General features: G+C 47.5%; 1 protein-coding gene across 1 annotated transcript in view; it reads right to left on the reverse strand.

Moving 5' to 3' along the window:
• Positions 1–10,427, reverse strand: part of LOC142590115 (diacylglycerol lipase-beta-like) — a 61,553-nt gene that overhangs the window by 24,183 nt on the left and 26,943 nt on the right. The gene's annotated exons all lie outside the window — the stretch shown is intronic.

Here is a 10,427-nt window from a genome sequence, read left to right on the forward strand (position 1 = left end):
TCGCTGTTAATTTTGGTACGCTCAATACTGGCATCTATACATAACTTAGTCTAAACAGGCGAACCTGGACTGCAGTACGCCGCCCGCCCAGGGTGAAAAACTCTGGCCTGCTCGTTTATTCAATAAAGTTTACTGCTGCTGCTGCTGCTACTACTACTACTACTACTACTACTACTACTACTACTACTACTACTACTACTACTACTACTACTACTACTACTACTAGCCTGTTTCAATATCCAGACGACCCCCGGGATTCGGACAACCGAGGTACGGAGGCCACAGGTGCAGTGCGCTCTTGCGGACTGAGCTTGCACTTAATTATTAGGCTATCACCGAGTGTAGTGGGGAAAAATACTAGGGCTCGTGATGGTCGAATTACCGAATTTTTCGACGAATCTTGGTAGAGCGAGTGGACTCACAAATCCAACTAGTGGCTTCGAACGCCCCCCCCCCCCTTCCCCGGGGCCTCCATTTTCTTCTCACACCCATATCTACGTACATACACTCACGGAACCGAGTCGGAGAAACTCTCGCGCAACTATGCCGCGCGGTTCAACTCTGAGATGAAATCACCGCTTACACGCGCCGGCATCTCGAGCCGCGCTGGCAAAGGTATAGGCAAGCAAACGACGCAAGCGTTCTCCAGCTCACGCGACAAAGACAATGGTGCCGGGCCATTAGGAGACAAGCGGTTGCGGCGACTCAACGATGCGTGCGCGGCGGTGATGGTGAGCGAGCTTGCACGAGGGAGAGGAGGAAGAAGGGGAGAGAGGGGGACGGGGCGGAAGTTGGCGGCAACCGCCGCCGCCGAGCGTTTCGTTTATACGCATTCCAAGGTCGGAACGCCAAATCTGGACTTTCTTATTTTTCAGCGAGAGAAGCTGGTATAATACACTTCCCGAAAGAAAAAAAAAGTGGCAGGCTTTTTTTACAATGCAGTTCTAAGGGTCCTTTTCCCTGCATTGACATGGGAGTCGATTTCAGTGAAAGGGACGCCAAATACGAACATCGAGTTCTGTGCCCTCCGCAGACTCTGGTGTCCACCCCGCGGACAACGACATTGAGCCTTCCCAATATTAAACCGGCAGTGATGAGCTAAAATATACTGGTGGAACGTAAATGCATACGCAGGTGACAGTATACGTGCATGCCAAGCTTGTAATTATATGTCACTGGTCTAAGAAAACATTGATACTTTGTGTGACACGCACAGCTGCATGGTCACCGGCGGCGAGAGAAAGAAAATGAACGCACCGTACTATGCATTTCAAATGCCGCCAGTTAACGCGCGATAACCAGGATGAAAGTGAACGCAGCGGACTGCCGTGTGGTGTTAAATATGCACGTTTCTGTTCAGGCAAGCAAAACAAGCATTTATCTAATCAAACTCTTTGTCGACATACATGGAGGCTCTAATATGTGAGCCTCTGCCCGTGGGATGTCATCGAGGAAGTAGTTCTTTTTTTCTTTCAGGTTCGTAAAAGATCGCTCAACAATAAGAACTGGCTATAGAGTTTATTGTGTCACTAGGATTTTGTTAGGTCAGAAGAGGATACTGTAACACCTTTACTGGGAAACAGCCCACTGTAATCGAACAGGGACGAACTGCAGCGTAATGATGACAGACGCGTACCATCCTGCGCTACAGCAATTGCCGTGACTATGCAAACAGGCCTTCTTAAGTGCGAGATCATTTCTATCTGACAACAAATCGACGCTTCCACTACATAAATAGTCAAATCGCGTTTCTAGCACGTAAAAAGCCCGTAAGCCAATTCGAGCCCACACTACCAAGTTCTGTTTGCTAGTAGCCTCTAACGCTTCGCAGCAGCGTGCGCTACATTATACCACCTTCGTGACCGGCCCAGGTCAAACAGGCTTTCAACATTTCTTAGCCGGCGTGTCGTTGCCATTGTCGTTTTAATATAGGCCACATGACATATACATATATACTGCAGAACCATTGAAGATACATGAAGTGTTCAGTGTTCACTATATATATATATATATATATATATATATATATATATATATCTGTGTGTGTGTGTGTGTGTGTGCGCGCGCGTTTTGGACACGGCCTCTGAGATTTGCATCGAGCAGTGTGCCCACACCACGCTCCAGAGGACGCCACAGGCGCGTCTCCGTTGCACGCCTTGTGAATCAGAAACTATAGAAGGCACTCGCCACCGCCGGCCGCTCCAGCAATGTTCCGCCGAGACTTCCGGAGATCGCTTGATATACGGTCTACTTAAAACGTGAAACAGCCGAAAGAAAATTAACTCCGTCGTTAACTGCAAAGAACTGCGACAAAATTACTTGGAATGTGTGAGATTAGACCGTCTGCCAGCTTCGCATACGCCTCAGCTGCACAAGGTGTTTAAGTGCTTGTTTAACGACCGTTCGTCGGGCGCATCTTTCTGCGAGGCGAGCTCAGTAAGCCCAACCGCCAACCCTGGATAGCCAATGACCGGCAACTGACTGCCGGTAATGACTGCCACCTGCTGCAGCAACACATCCTTACACCGCCACCGCCGACACAAAATAGCGTAAAAAATGTTGAACTTCAATTAGCGTGCGAGTCAGCTCTTTACATCGTCCTCAAGCAAGCAAGGGCGACCGACTTACTCAAGCATCTTCGCTTTCCACGGCAGCGAAGTTCCTGGAACGACAGGCGGGCAACGCGAGTTTTTTTTTTTTTTTTTGCGCCCACAACCAAACAGCAAGCGAGAGAGCGCATTGGCCACTTAATCGCAACATTTTTTTGTGCACGCGCACGCAGATACACATTAGTGTGCGCTGCAAGTAATCATTAGATCATTCCAAAGTTGTCCGACCAACGCGAGCGACCAGAATGACGCGGTCGGTATACAAACAACCGTGGTCGGAGGCGACTGCAAACAGAAATTTTCTTGGCACGCGCGCACACACACATACGCCTATACCGGAACGAGGGTGATCGTGTACGCAACTAACGACAACAGGCGCATGGCCGTAACAGCAACGGTAAAAGTAAAAGCAGACGACATCAGGTTGCTACATTCGTCGCATTAAGCCGGTAATCTTGCATACGTATATGTAAGAGTGCAATGCAGAGGAAACGGATACACATGGAAGGTATATGCTAAACTGTCTCTGCCGCGTTAACCAAAGTTCCGAAATAGTGGCCATCTGAGCCATATATCATGGGGCCGCCGTGGCCACTGTGTACAAGCGAGAGAAAGTCGATCAAAAGGCAGCTCAATGCCGGGCGCTGCATACGTCACTTGAACCAGACTTTTGCGCAACGAATTACCCATGGTTAATTACCTGTAATCAATAACGCTTCTTTTAATATAACGATTACGTTTATTACTCGGTAGCGCTCACTGTAATTCAATCGCTTTTTTTTTTTCGGTAATCAATTAGTTGTAACCACTTACTTTATTGACGAAACAAACTGTAACAGGCGACGCAGCTTTGAGAACCTTGATTTCGCGAGAACTCTATACACTATAGAACACCAGTGATCGTACCCCGCAGCAGCTTCGCGAATGCTCATTTTCAGACAGGGCAAAACGCGCAGGTGATCCGTATTTGCTTCCTTGTTTCCTCGCATGTCTCGATATAGCGAAGGTCACTTAAGACGTCAATGCCAGGACGTCACGTATGCACGGACGATCTTTCTTTCGCCTTTTTCGTTAGCCCAACCATAGAGCATCTTCTCCGATTCCCAGCAACAACGAAGCTATAGCGCTGTGCTTCGCAGAGGACCCAGGTGTTGAGTAATCAACAATCTTGTGCGCAAGATCAGTATATAATATATATATATATATATATATATATATATATATATATATATATATATATATATATAGGGGGTTTCTTCAAAGTTCAGCACGCAGCATATGTTCTAAACTTTTTCGGCTGGTGGACCAGCCTTGATGGACCAGACTGTACTCTGACGAAGGCTGGTCCACCAGCCGAAAACGTTGTTTAGTAAATAAGCCTTCCAGAAAGTTCGTCGTCTCTTTCCTTCGTGCTGACCGTGTCTGCCCCAGCTGATTAAAATTTCGGAGGGCCGCGAACAGTTGCAGCCCGCAATCCGAAGTGTCGGGCACGTGTCGGTCTCGCGCACTTTTTTTTTTTTTTGCATAATTGTTAGCGCGCGCGAGATCGCGCGATCTCGCACGGAGAAAGGCACGAACAAGTCGCGTAGTTATGGTCGAGTCCGACATACGCTCAAACCTTTACCCGTATACGCACAGCGCGTGCGCGCAGAAATCGACACGCTGGAGAACGTCGTGTCGTCTCGTCTTTCTCGTCTATATAGTGTCCGGTCTGTCTTTGCTCGCTTTGTTCGCGCTGTAGGCAAGGTTACAAAGAACACAAACACACGCCTTTGAAGATTGCGTAAGCTGCGCTTCTGCGGCTGCTTTGTGCGAAAAGGAGCTGACGTTTCCTTCTAAACCACCGCCACTGCGATATAGCGACATGAGAAGCGGTATCTATTCACGGTTTTTTCTTGTATTGTTCCGGAGTTGCGTATTAAAGGCCTGTCTGTCGGCAAAATAAACGTTTTGTTGAAAGTGCAGCGGCGCGGTGCATGTGTCTTCTTTGTGCCTCTCTTGGTCACGTTTGCGCACTTTTCTCACGCAACGATGATGACCGATGAGCGAGCCGCACTATAAATGCTTCCCGCGCGAGCTTGACAAGTTGTGCTTTGGAAGTTGAGATTGGTAATTTGACCTCGCGAAGGGGGTTGGAAGCGCCAGATCGAACTGCAGCCTGATTCTTCAACCCTGTCTGGTCCAGTGATTGCTGCTGGAATCGTAGTACATAGAAAGATAGACGGCGCTTTTACGGAAGAGAAAAGAGGAGATGTTGGGGCAGGAAGAGCGTGTCTCCAGCATGCTGCTTGCCCCGCACTAGTTCAAAGGAGAGAGGCAGGGAAAGGGAGAAGTCGAGTCATAATGCTTTACAAATGGGGATGTTCGAATGGAGAAACGTCCGAATCGAATCGCGTGCGAATAATTCGCGAGAAACGACGTCCGAAGATCGAATCGAATAACCAATAGTTTCTCATTTCTAGAGAAAGTTGAATATGAAGTTCGCGCATGGTATGTTTGGCAAAACAAAAAAACAAAAAGACAAGACTTACATACGTTATTCGGCGCATGCATGTAATACTGTTCGCGATTGGGCGTCGAAATAACTGAGGCCCCTGCAAATGATGGGCTACTGCTTTCAGTTGTATGAAACACATTTCAAAGTCAGTATAATGAAACCCGAGCACTGCGGTTCATCAGATGCATGCATGTACATTGCGGTGTTCGGTTAAGGAGAGAAGCTTGACCCCTAACAGCGGCCGCACATTCATTTAAAAGGATGAAACATGACGAGACTATCCAAATCGCACACTCCTATACAAGATAGATCAAAATCTGTGACGTCACACTGACGTATACGCAAGATCTGGCGCGAAATTCAAGAAAGGAAAGTTTGACCTCGTTCCTCCTCCTTCTTTTCGCCCCCGCTTAATACGAACCTTTATGTCAATATAGAACTAGGAATTACAAAAGGTGTACTACAGAAGAAGGTGCCGCAGTTGGAAACTGAATTGGGACCTTCCGTGCATGATAACGGTAATCGTTTAAGTAAAACAACGTGCAGCGACAAGACGTGAAATCAGTAAATACATAATCGTATTAACTTTACCAATAAACGAAGGATGGAAATGCAAATTGCGGATTCAAATTGATAAGTACTTAACACTAACAAATTTAAGAGGCAAAACAATTCAACACTGCGAAAGTAAAACCGAATTCCAGGATTGGAAAGAAAAAAAACAAATAAAAGATGCGACGTACTATAGGTGTTCGTAGAAACAAAAGGCAATGCAACGGTGTTAGAAGGTTAAGGTTGTTTTGAGGCGTCTAAAAGAAGATAATGGTGTAATGTGCCTTTTGCCCCGAGACGAATGAAAAGCGAGTTCCGAAATGAAACTTCACCGGTCTAAATTTATCGCTCTTTAACGATAAGTGTCCCGTTAAAAGCGCGTCCATACGGTGCGCTCGTCAGGCAACCTTGAGTTCGCACGCACGCTTGAGGGGCTTTACGCTCAAACGCTCTCTCTCTCTCTCTCTCTCTCTCTCTCTCTGCAACAGGGTCGCCGACAAACGCGACGTTGCCTGGAGCCTCGCCGTGATCCGTGCTTGGAGCCACACCGGTCGCCGTTGGGTGCGACCGTGTACGGCGCGTACTCGTGTCGGACTAAAGCACAATAACAGCATTTGCATGCCGTCCGCCTGTCATACGTCTTTATCGCACGGCCGCGCATGTGTGTATAACTCGACTTCTGTGTTCACAATGCCATTATTCTTCGTCCGCGGTGTTTCCTCGCGAGCTTCCGTCCCCGTTTATGTCTATAACCCATTGTTTGTACGCATGCCGTCTTGCGTTCTCCTAGCACGCGTCCGAGACGTCTATCTCTGCGCCAGCGGCGGGGACCTTACGGCCCTCTGTGGCGGGCCGTAAGGTCTTCCTATGCATCGGCAGCTGGCGGGGACACGCCGACGCAGACACTTCGCTGAAGTGACAGCACAAGCAAATCATGGTTTTTCACGTTTACATGGTCGCTTTTATTTATTTATTTATTTATTTATTTATTTATTTATTTCCCCATGGTGCATCATGTATATAGTTTCCTTCGTCCTAGTCTGTCCTCTCTCTCTATGTTGGCTGCTCATTTAATTGTATGTATGTATGTATGTATGTATGTATGTATGTATGTATGTATGTATGTATGTATGTATGTATGTATGTATGTATGTATGTATGTATGTATGTAAGGGGATGACCAACAAGCAAATTTTTTAATTGAATTGGTAAACTAACCAGTAGTATTAGTAAAGTTTATTGCTTCTGTCCGGCCACTCACTCTTCACATAGCTTCATTTCGCTCCGGTCTCAACGACATACTTCAGTTCGTTGCGGGTTGCGTTGTGTATTGCGCATATAATGTGTGTCGTGTGACGCGCACTGTGTATATCATTTCGTTTTTTCGTCGTTCCCATCTGGAGTGGCTAACTGTAGCTAGGCTACTCCTACTAGGAGTAACCTTCTATAAGTGTCCTATAGTACTCCAATAGCAGTAATTCTACAGTAGGTGTAGCCTACCATAAGTAGGCTACTCTTTTTTTTCTTTACAGGCATGCCACCAGGCAAACCTATTCCGGAATAATTAAATAACCCTCTTCTATCTCTATCTCTCTCTCTCTCTCTCTCTCTCTCTCTCTCTCTCTCTCTCTCGTTATGTTCACTCTAAACGGCTAATTGTTTTACAAGCACTGGCAGGTAACACGGGACGAGCCTTGCGAACTTTGGTGAAGCCCCCCTCCCCCCGTACCCCCTCCCCTGACTTTAAGTCCTAGTAGGTCGTTGGGTGTCCTGACCCACGTCTGGCAAGAATGTGCCCCCCCCCCCCCCCACGCGTGACTTTTGTTAACGGAATTCAGTGGTCCTCGCATTCAGCGTACAGTGCGATGCCAGACCTTCCGTCCTGCCAATTCCGCCATCTCTGTCGCTTTGACCATGACGTAGCGTGTCGCACGATGTCGCGCGGGAGCGGACGCTTTCCTTCTCATTTTTCAAACGATCGTGCGTCTTCGCAAGAGACGACAACAACAACGAAAGCAACACGTGCGACAATGATGCGCTTCGTATGGGACACTCCTTCGTGTCCTCGTCGCGAAGAAAGCGCGTGTCGGTCCTTTGCTTACAACAGCAGATGGCTATTACATTTATCCTCTAGCAACGTTCCTTCGTTGCTCGTGCTTCAGTGGTGTAATAGCAACGTTGGGCCAAGAAACGCGTTCCTCTTCCGCCAATGAGCCGCGAGCGGTTCCCCGCAATGAACGCGTGGAGAACTCGGCCCAATGTCGCTTAGCGCCCCAAGGCCGAGTCCGAGTGGTGGCGGTGGCGCCCTCTGTCGATTACGGCGCGCCGAGTGCTCAAACCAAGAGACCTATTGTAGGACAGCCGCTCGGAGCGCTTCAGTTGACGCGTCTTCCTTCTTTTTTTTTTTTTTTTAGAGAGTTCCTGTAATAAGGGACCCTCCCACCTCGACTGACAAGTCACTGCTTCAAATAAAGGTTCATTCATTCATTCATTCATTCATTCATTCATTCAAGGTCCTCAGAGGCTGTACAACGAACAGCTCCCGCTAGCGCGAACATCCTGTGTCTGCTGCGTGCGAACATTTCCTGGTCTCCCCTGCGGCACAAGGAATGCGCAATGGAGAAGCAGGTTTCGCTTTGAAAGGTACAGCGCATTCCACCGTTAGAGGGGGAGGGGGACGCCCATTTTAAAGCGAAGCTTTCCTTATCCTCTCCCAACAAGGCAGGAGAGACCTTTATTCAACAGTTCCAGCAAACCGCTGATCTATCAAGTGGAGTACAAGTCTTTATTCATAAGGCGACAGGTGGTGCAAAGCTTACGGAGAACGTACTCGCCAGATGATGGGCACGCGCGAGTCACGTGCCCATCACGCAAGAAAACGACTCGAGTACCGTCGGCAGAGCATGCCGGACGGGCGACACAGGCGCCTATCCTACGAGGAAGCACCTCCCGTGAATGCATGTGAATTAGGGCGCACTCCGGAACAAGGGCAGGAAACGACGAAGAGGAGCGCTGGCTTCCAACCGCTTGTTCTTTTGATTTCCCATCGAGTAACACATATATGCACACAACATCGTATTTCACTCGCTTTAATTTATAGGTCAAAATTATTTGCTGTTAAATTTATTCCGTTAACACACGTATCTAACGTCTGCCCGACTCTCAGCCAATTCCCTGAGCCTGCATGTGTCAATGCCCTTAGAGACATCGTCATCATCATCGTCCAGCTAGTGTTCCTGCTCTAAACCAACAAACGACGCTTGTTGGATGTCATTCAGTGTCGGCCGAACGTATATATACCGAAACTGCGTACTCAATACAAAAACAAAGGACTAAAAACTTTTTTCTGCTATGTTGCCTGAAGGCAACATTCATAATTAAAATGTTAACTGAGGGTACAATCGCCCAATTCCTGACCCCACCCCGCACCGTGGGTAGGTGCCATGTTTTAACCACGTCATGTAGGTGTCATGTTTTTCATCCTCCTCCTCCTCATCATCATTCGCTGCGGGTCTTTCATCGTACTGTATCACTGTCACCTTTCTAGAAGGTCGAGCACGTTGGGTCTAATGATTCCACACGTTTCGACGCTTACTAAATGGTTACGCTTACTTGCAAGGTCCACCAATGGTGCTGAATGGTCACTGAAAATCTGCAGCGGGTCTCTCGTTCTAATGCACCGTTTTGCCTTGCTGGCCGATGAGAGCTTAGCGTACACCGATATCCCACAGTGCATGTGATCTGCGTAATTTTTTTTTCATTATGCACTGTGAAATAATTTACACCCTTAAACGTGAATATATAAAGGTGTAAATCGGCTTTCAAGTCACACCATTACACCCTTCGGTGTAATGGTGTGAGTTATAGGCCGATTTACACCCTTATTCCACTTGTAAGGGTGCAAAAAATATTATGGTGTAAGTCATAGGCCGTGTTAGACCCTTATCCACTTGTAAGGATGTAAATTACCTTACAGTGTGTCAAGTGTACGATTGCTCGGTTTTCGATGGAGGTAACTTGTGGTTGGTGGCGCTGGTACCTTTCTGCACGCCTGTGCAGTGCATTGTTAACGTAGTTTCAACCATCAGCTTCAGCTGGCGGCACCAACAAAGTCAGAGTCTTGCGTCAGAGTGTTTACAATTTTTTCTCAACTATTTCTTTCTGTGTGCGCGCACTCGTTCGCTTACACGATTAGACGTTCGTTAAAGAACTGCATATTGAAATTAATCCGAAGCCGCCTCCGATATATTTGCGGTCTGGCTCGCGATACGACAAACAGCGGCCCTAGACGCCGAATCCCAAGATTGAGTAAACAGTCAAAATTGTTAAGGCAGTTTCAATTTTGCAATCCAACGTGGCCTGACGCAGAAAAAAAATTGAATTATTGCATCAAGGTCAAGAACGTGAAAGTGACAGGCATGGGTGGGCAGAGGGGCGACGAACGTTTGGGACATGAAAAATGCGAGCAAGGTGGCCAGCTGGGATACTTTTCGGAGCGAAATGGGAAGTGAAAGCTCTCCCTTTGGAAACCCCGCGGCTCAGCACAGCAGGTTTCGCTTTGACCAATGCTTTGTTAACTAGAAGCTCGATCGCGACATCATCTTGGCCAATTAATTTTTGGCTTCCATAAAGCCGGAAATATTACGGCAGAGAAAACGACGTAATGAAAATCAGGCTTGCTTTAGAGGATTCTGCATCGTGTTGTACAACACGTAATCTCGTGTCCTTTGTTTCAGGCAGAACACATTGTAAATGTTAAAGCAGTGACG

Source organism: Dermacentor variabilis, chromosome 8 (assembly GCF_050947875.1).
Source record: "Dermacentor variabilis isolate Ectoservices chromosome 8, ASM5094787v1, whole genome shotgun sequence".
Lineage (NCBI taxonomy): Eukaryota > Metazoa > Arthropoda > Arachnida > Ixodida > Ixodidae > Dermacentor > Dermacentor variabilis.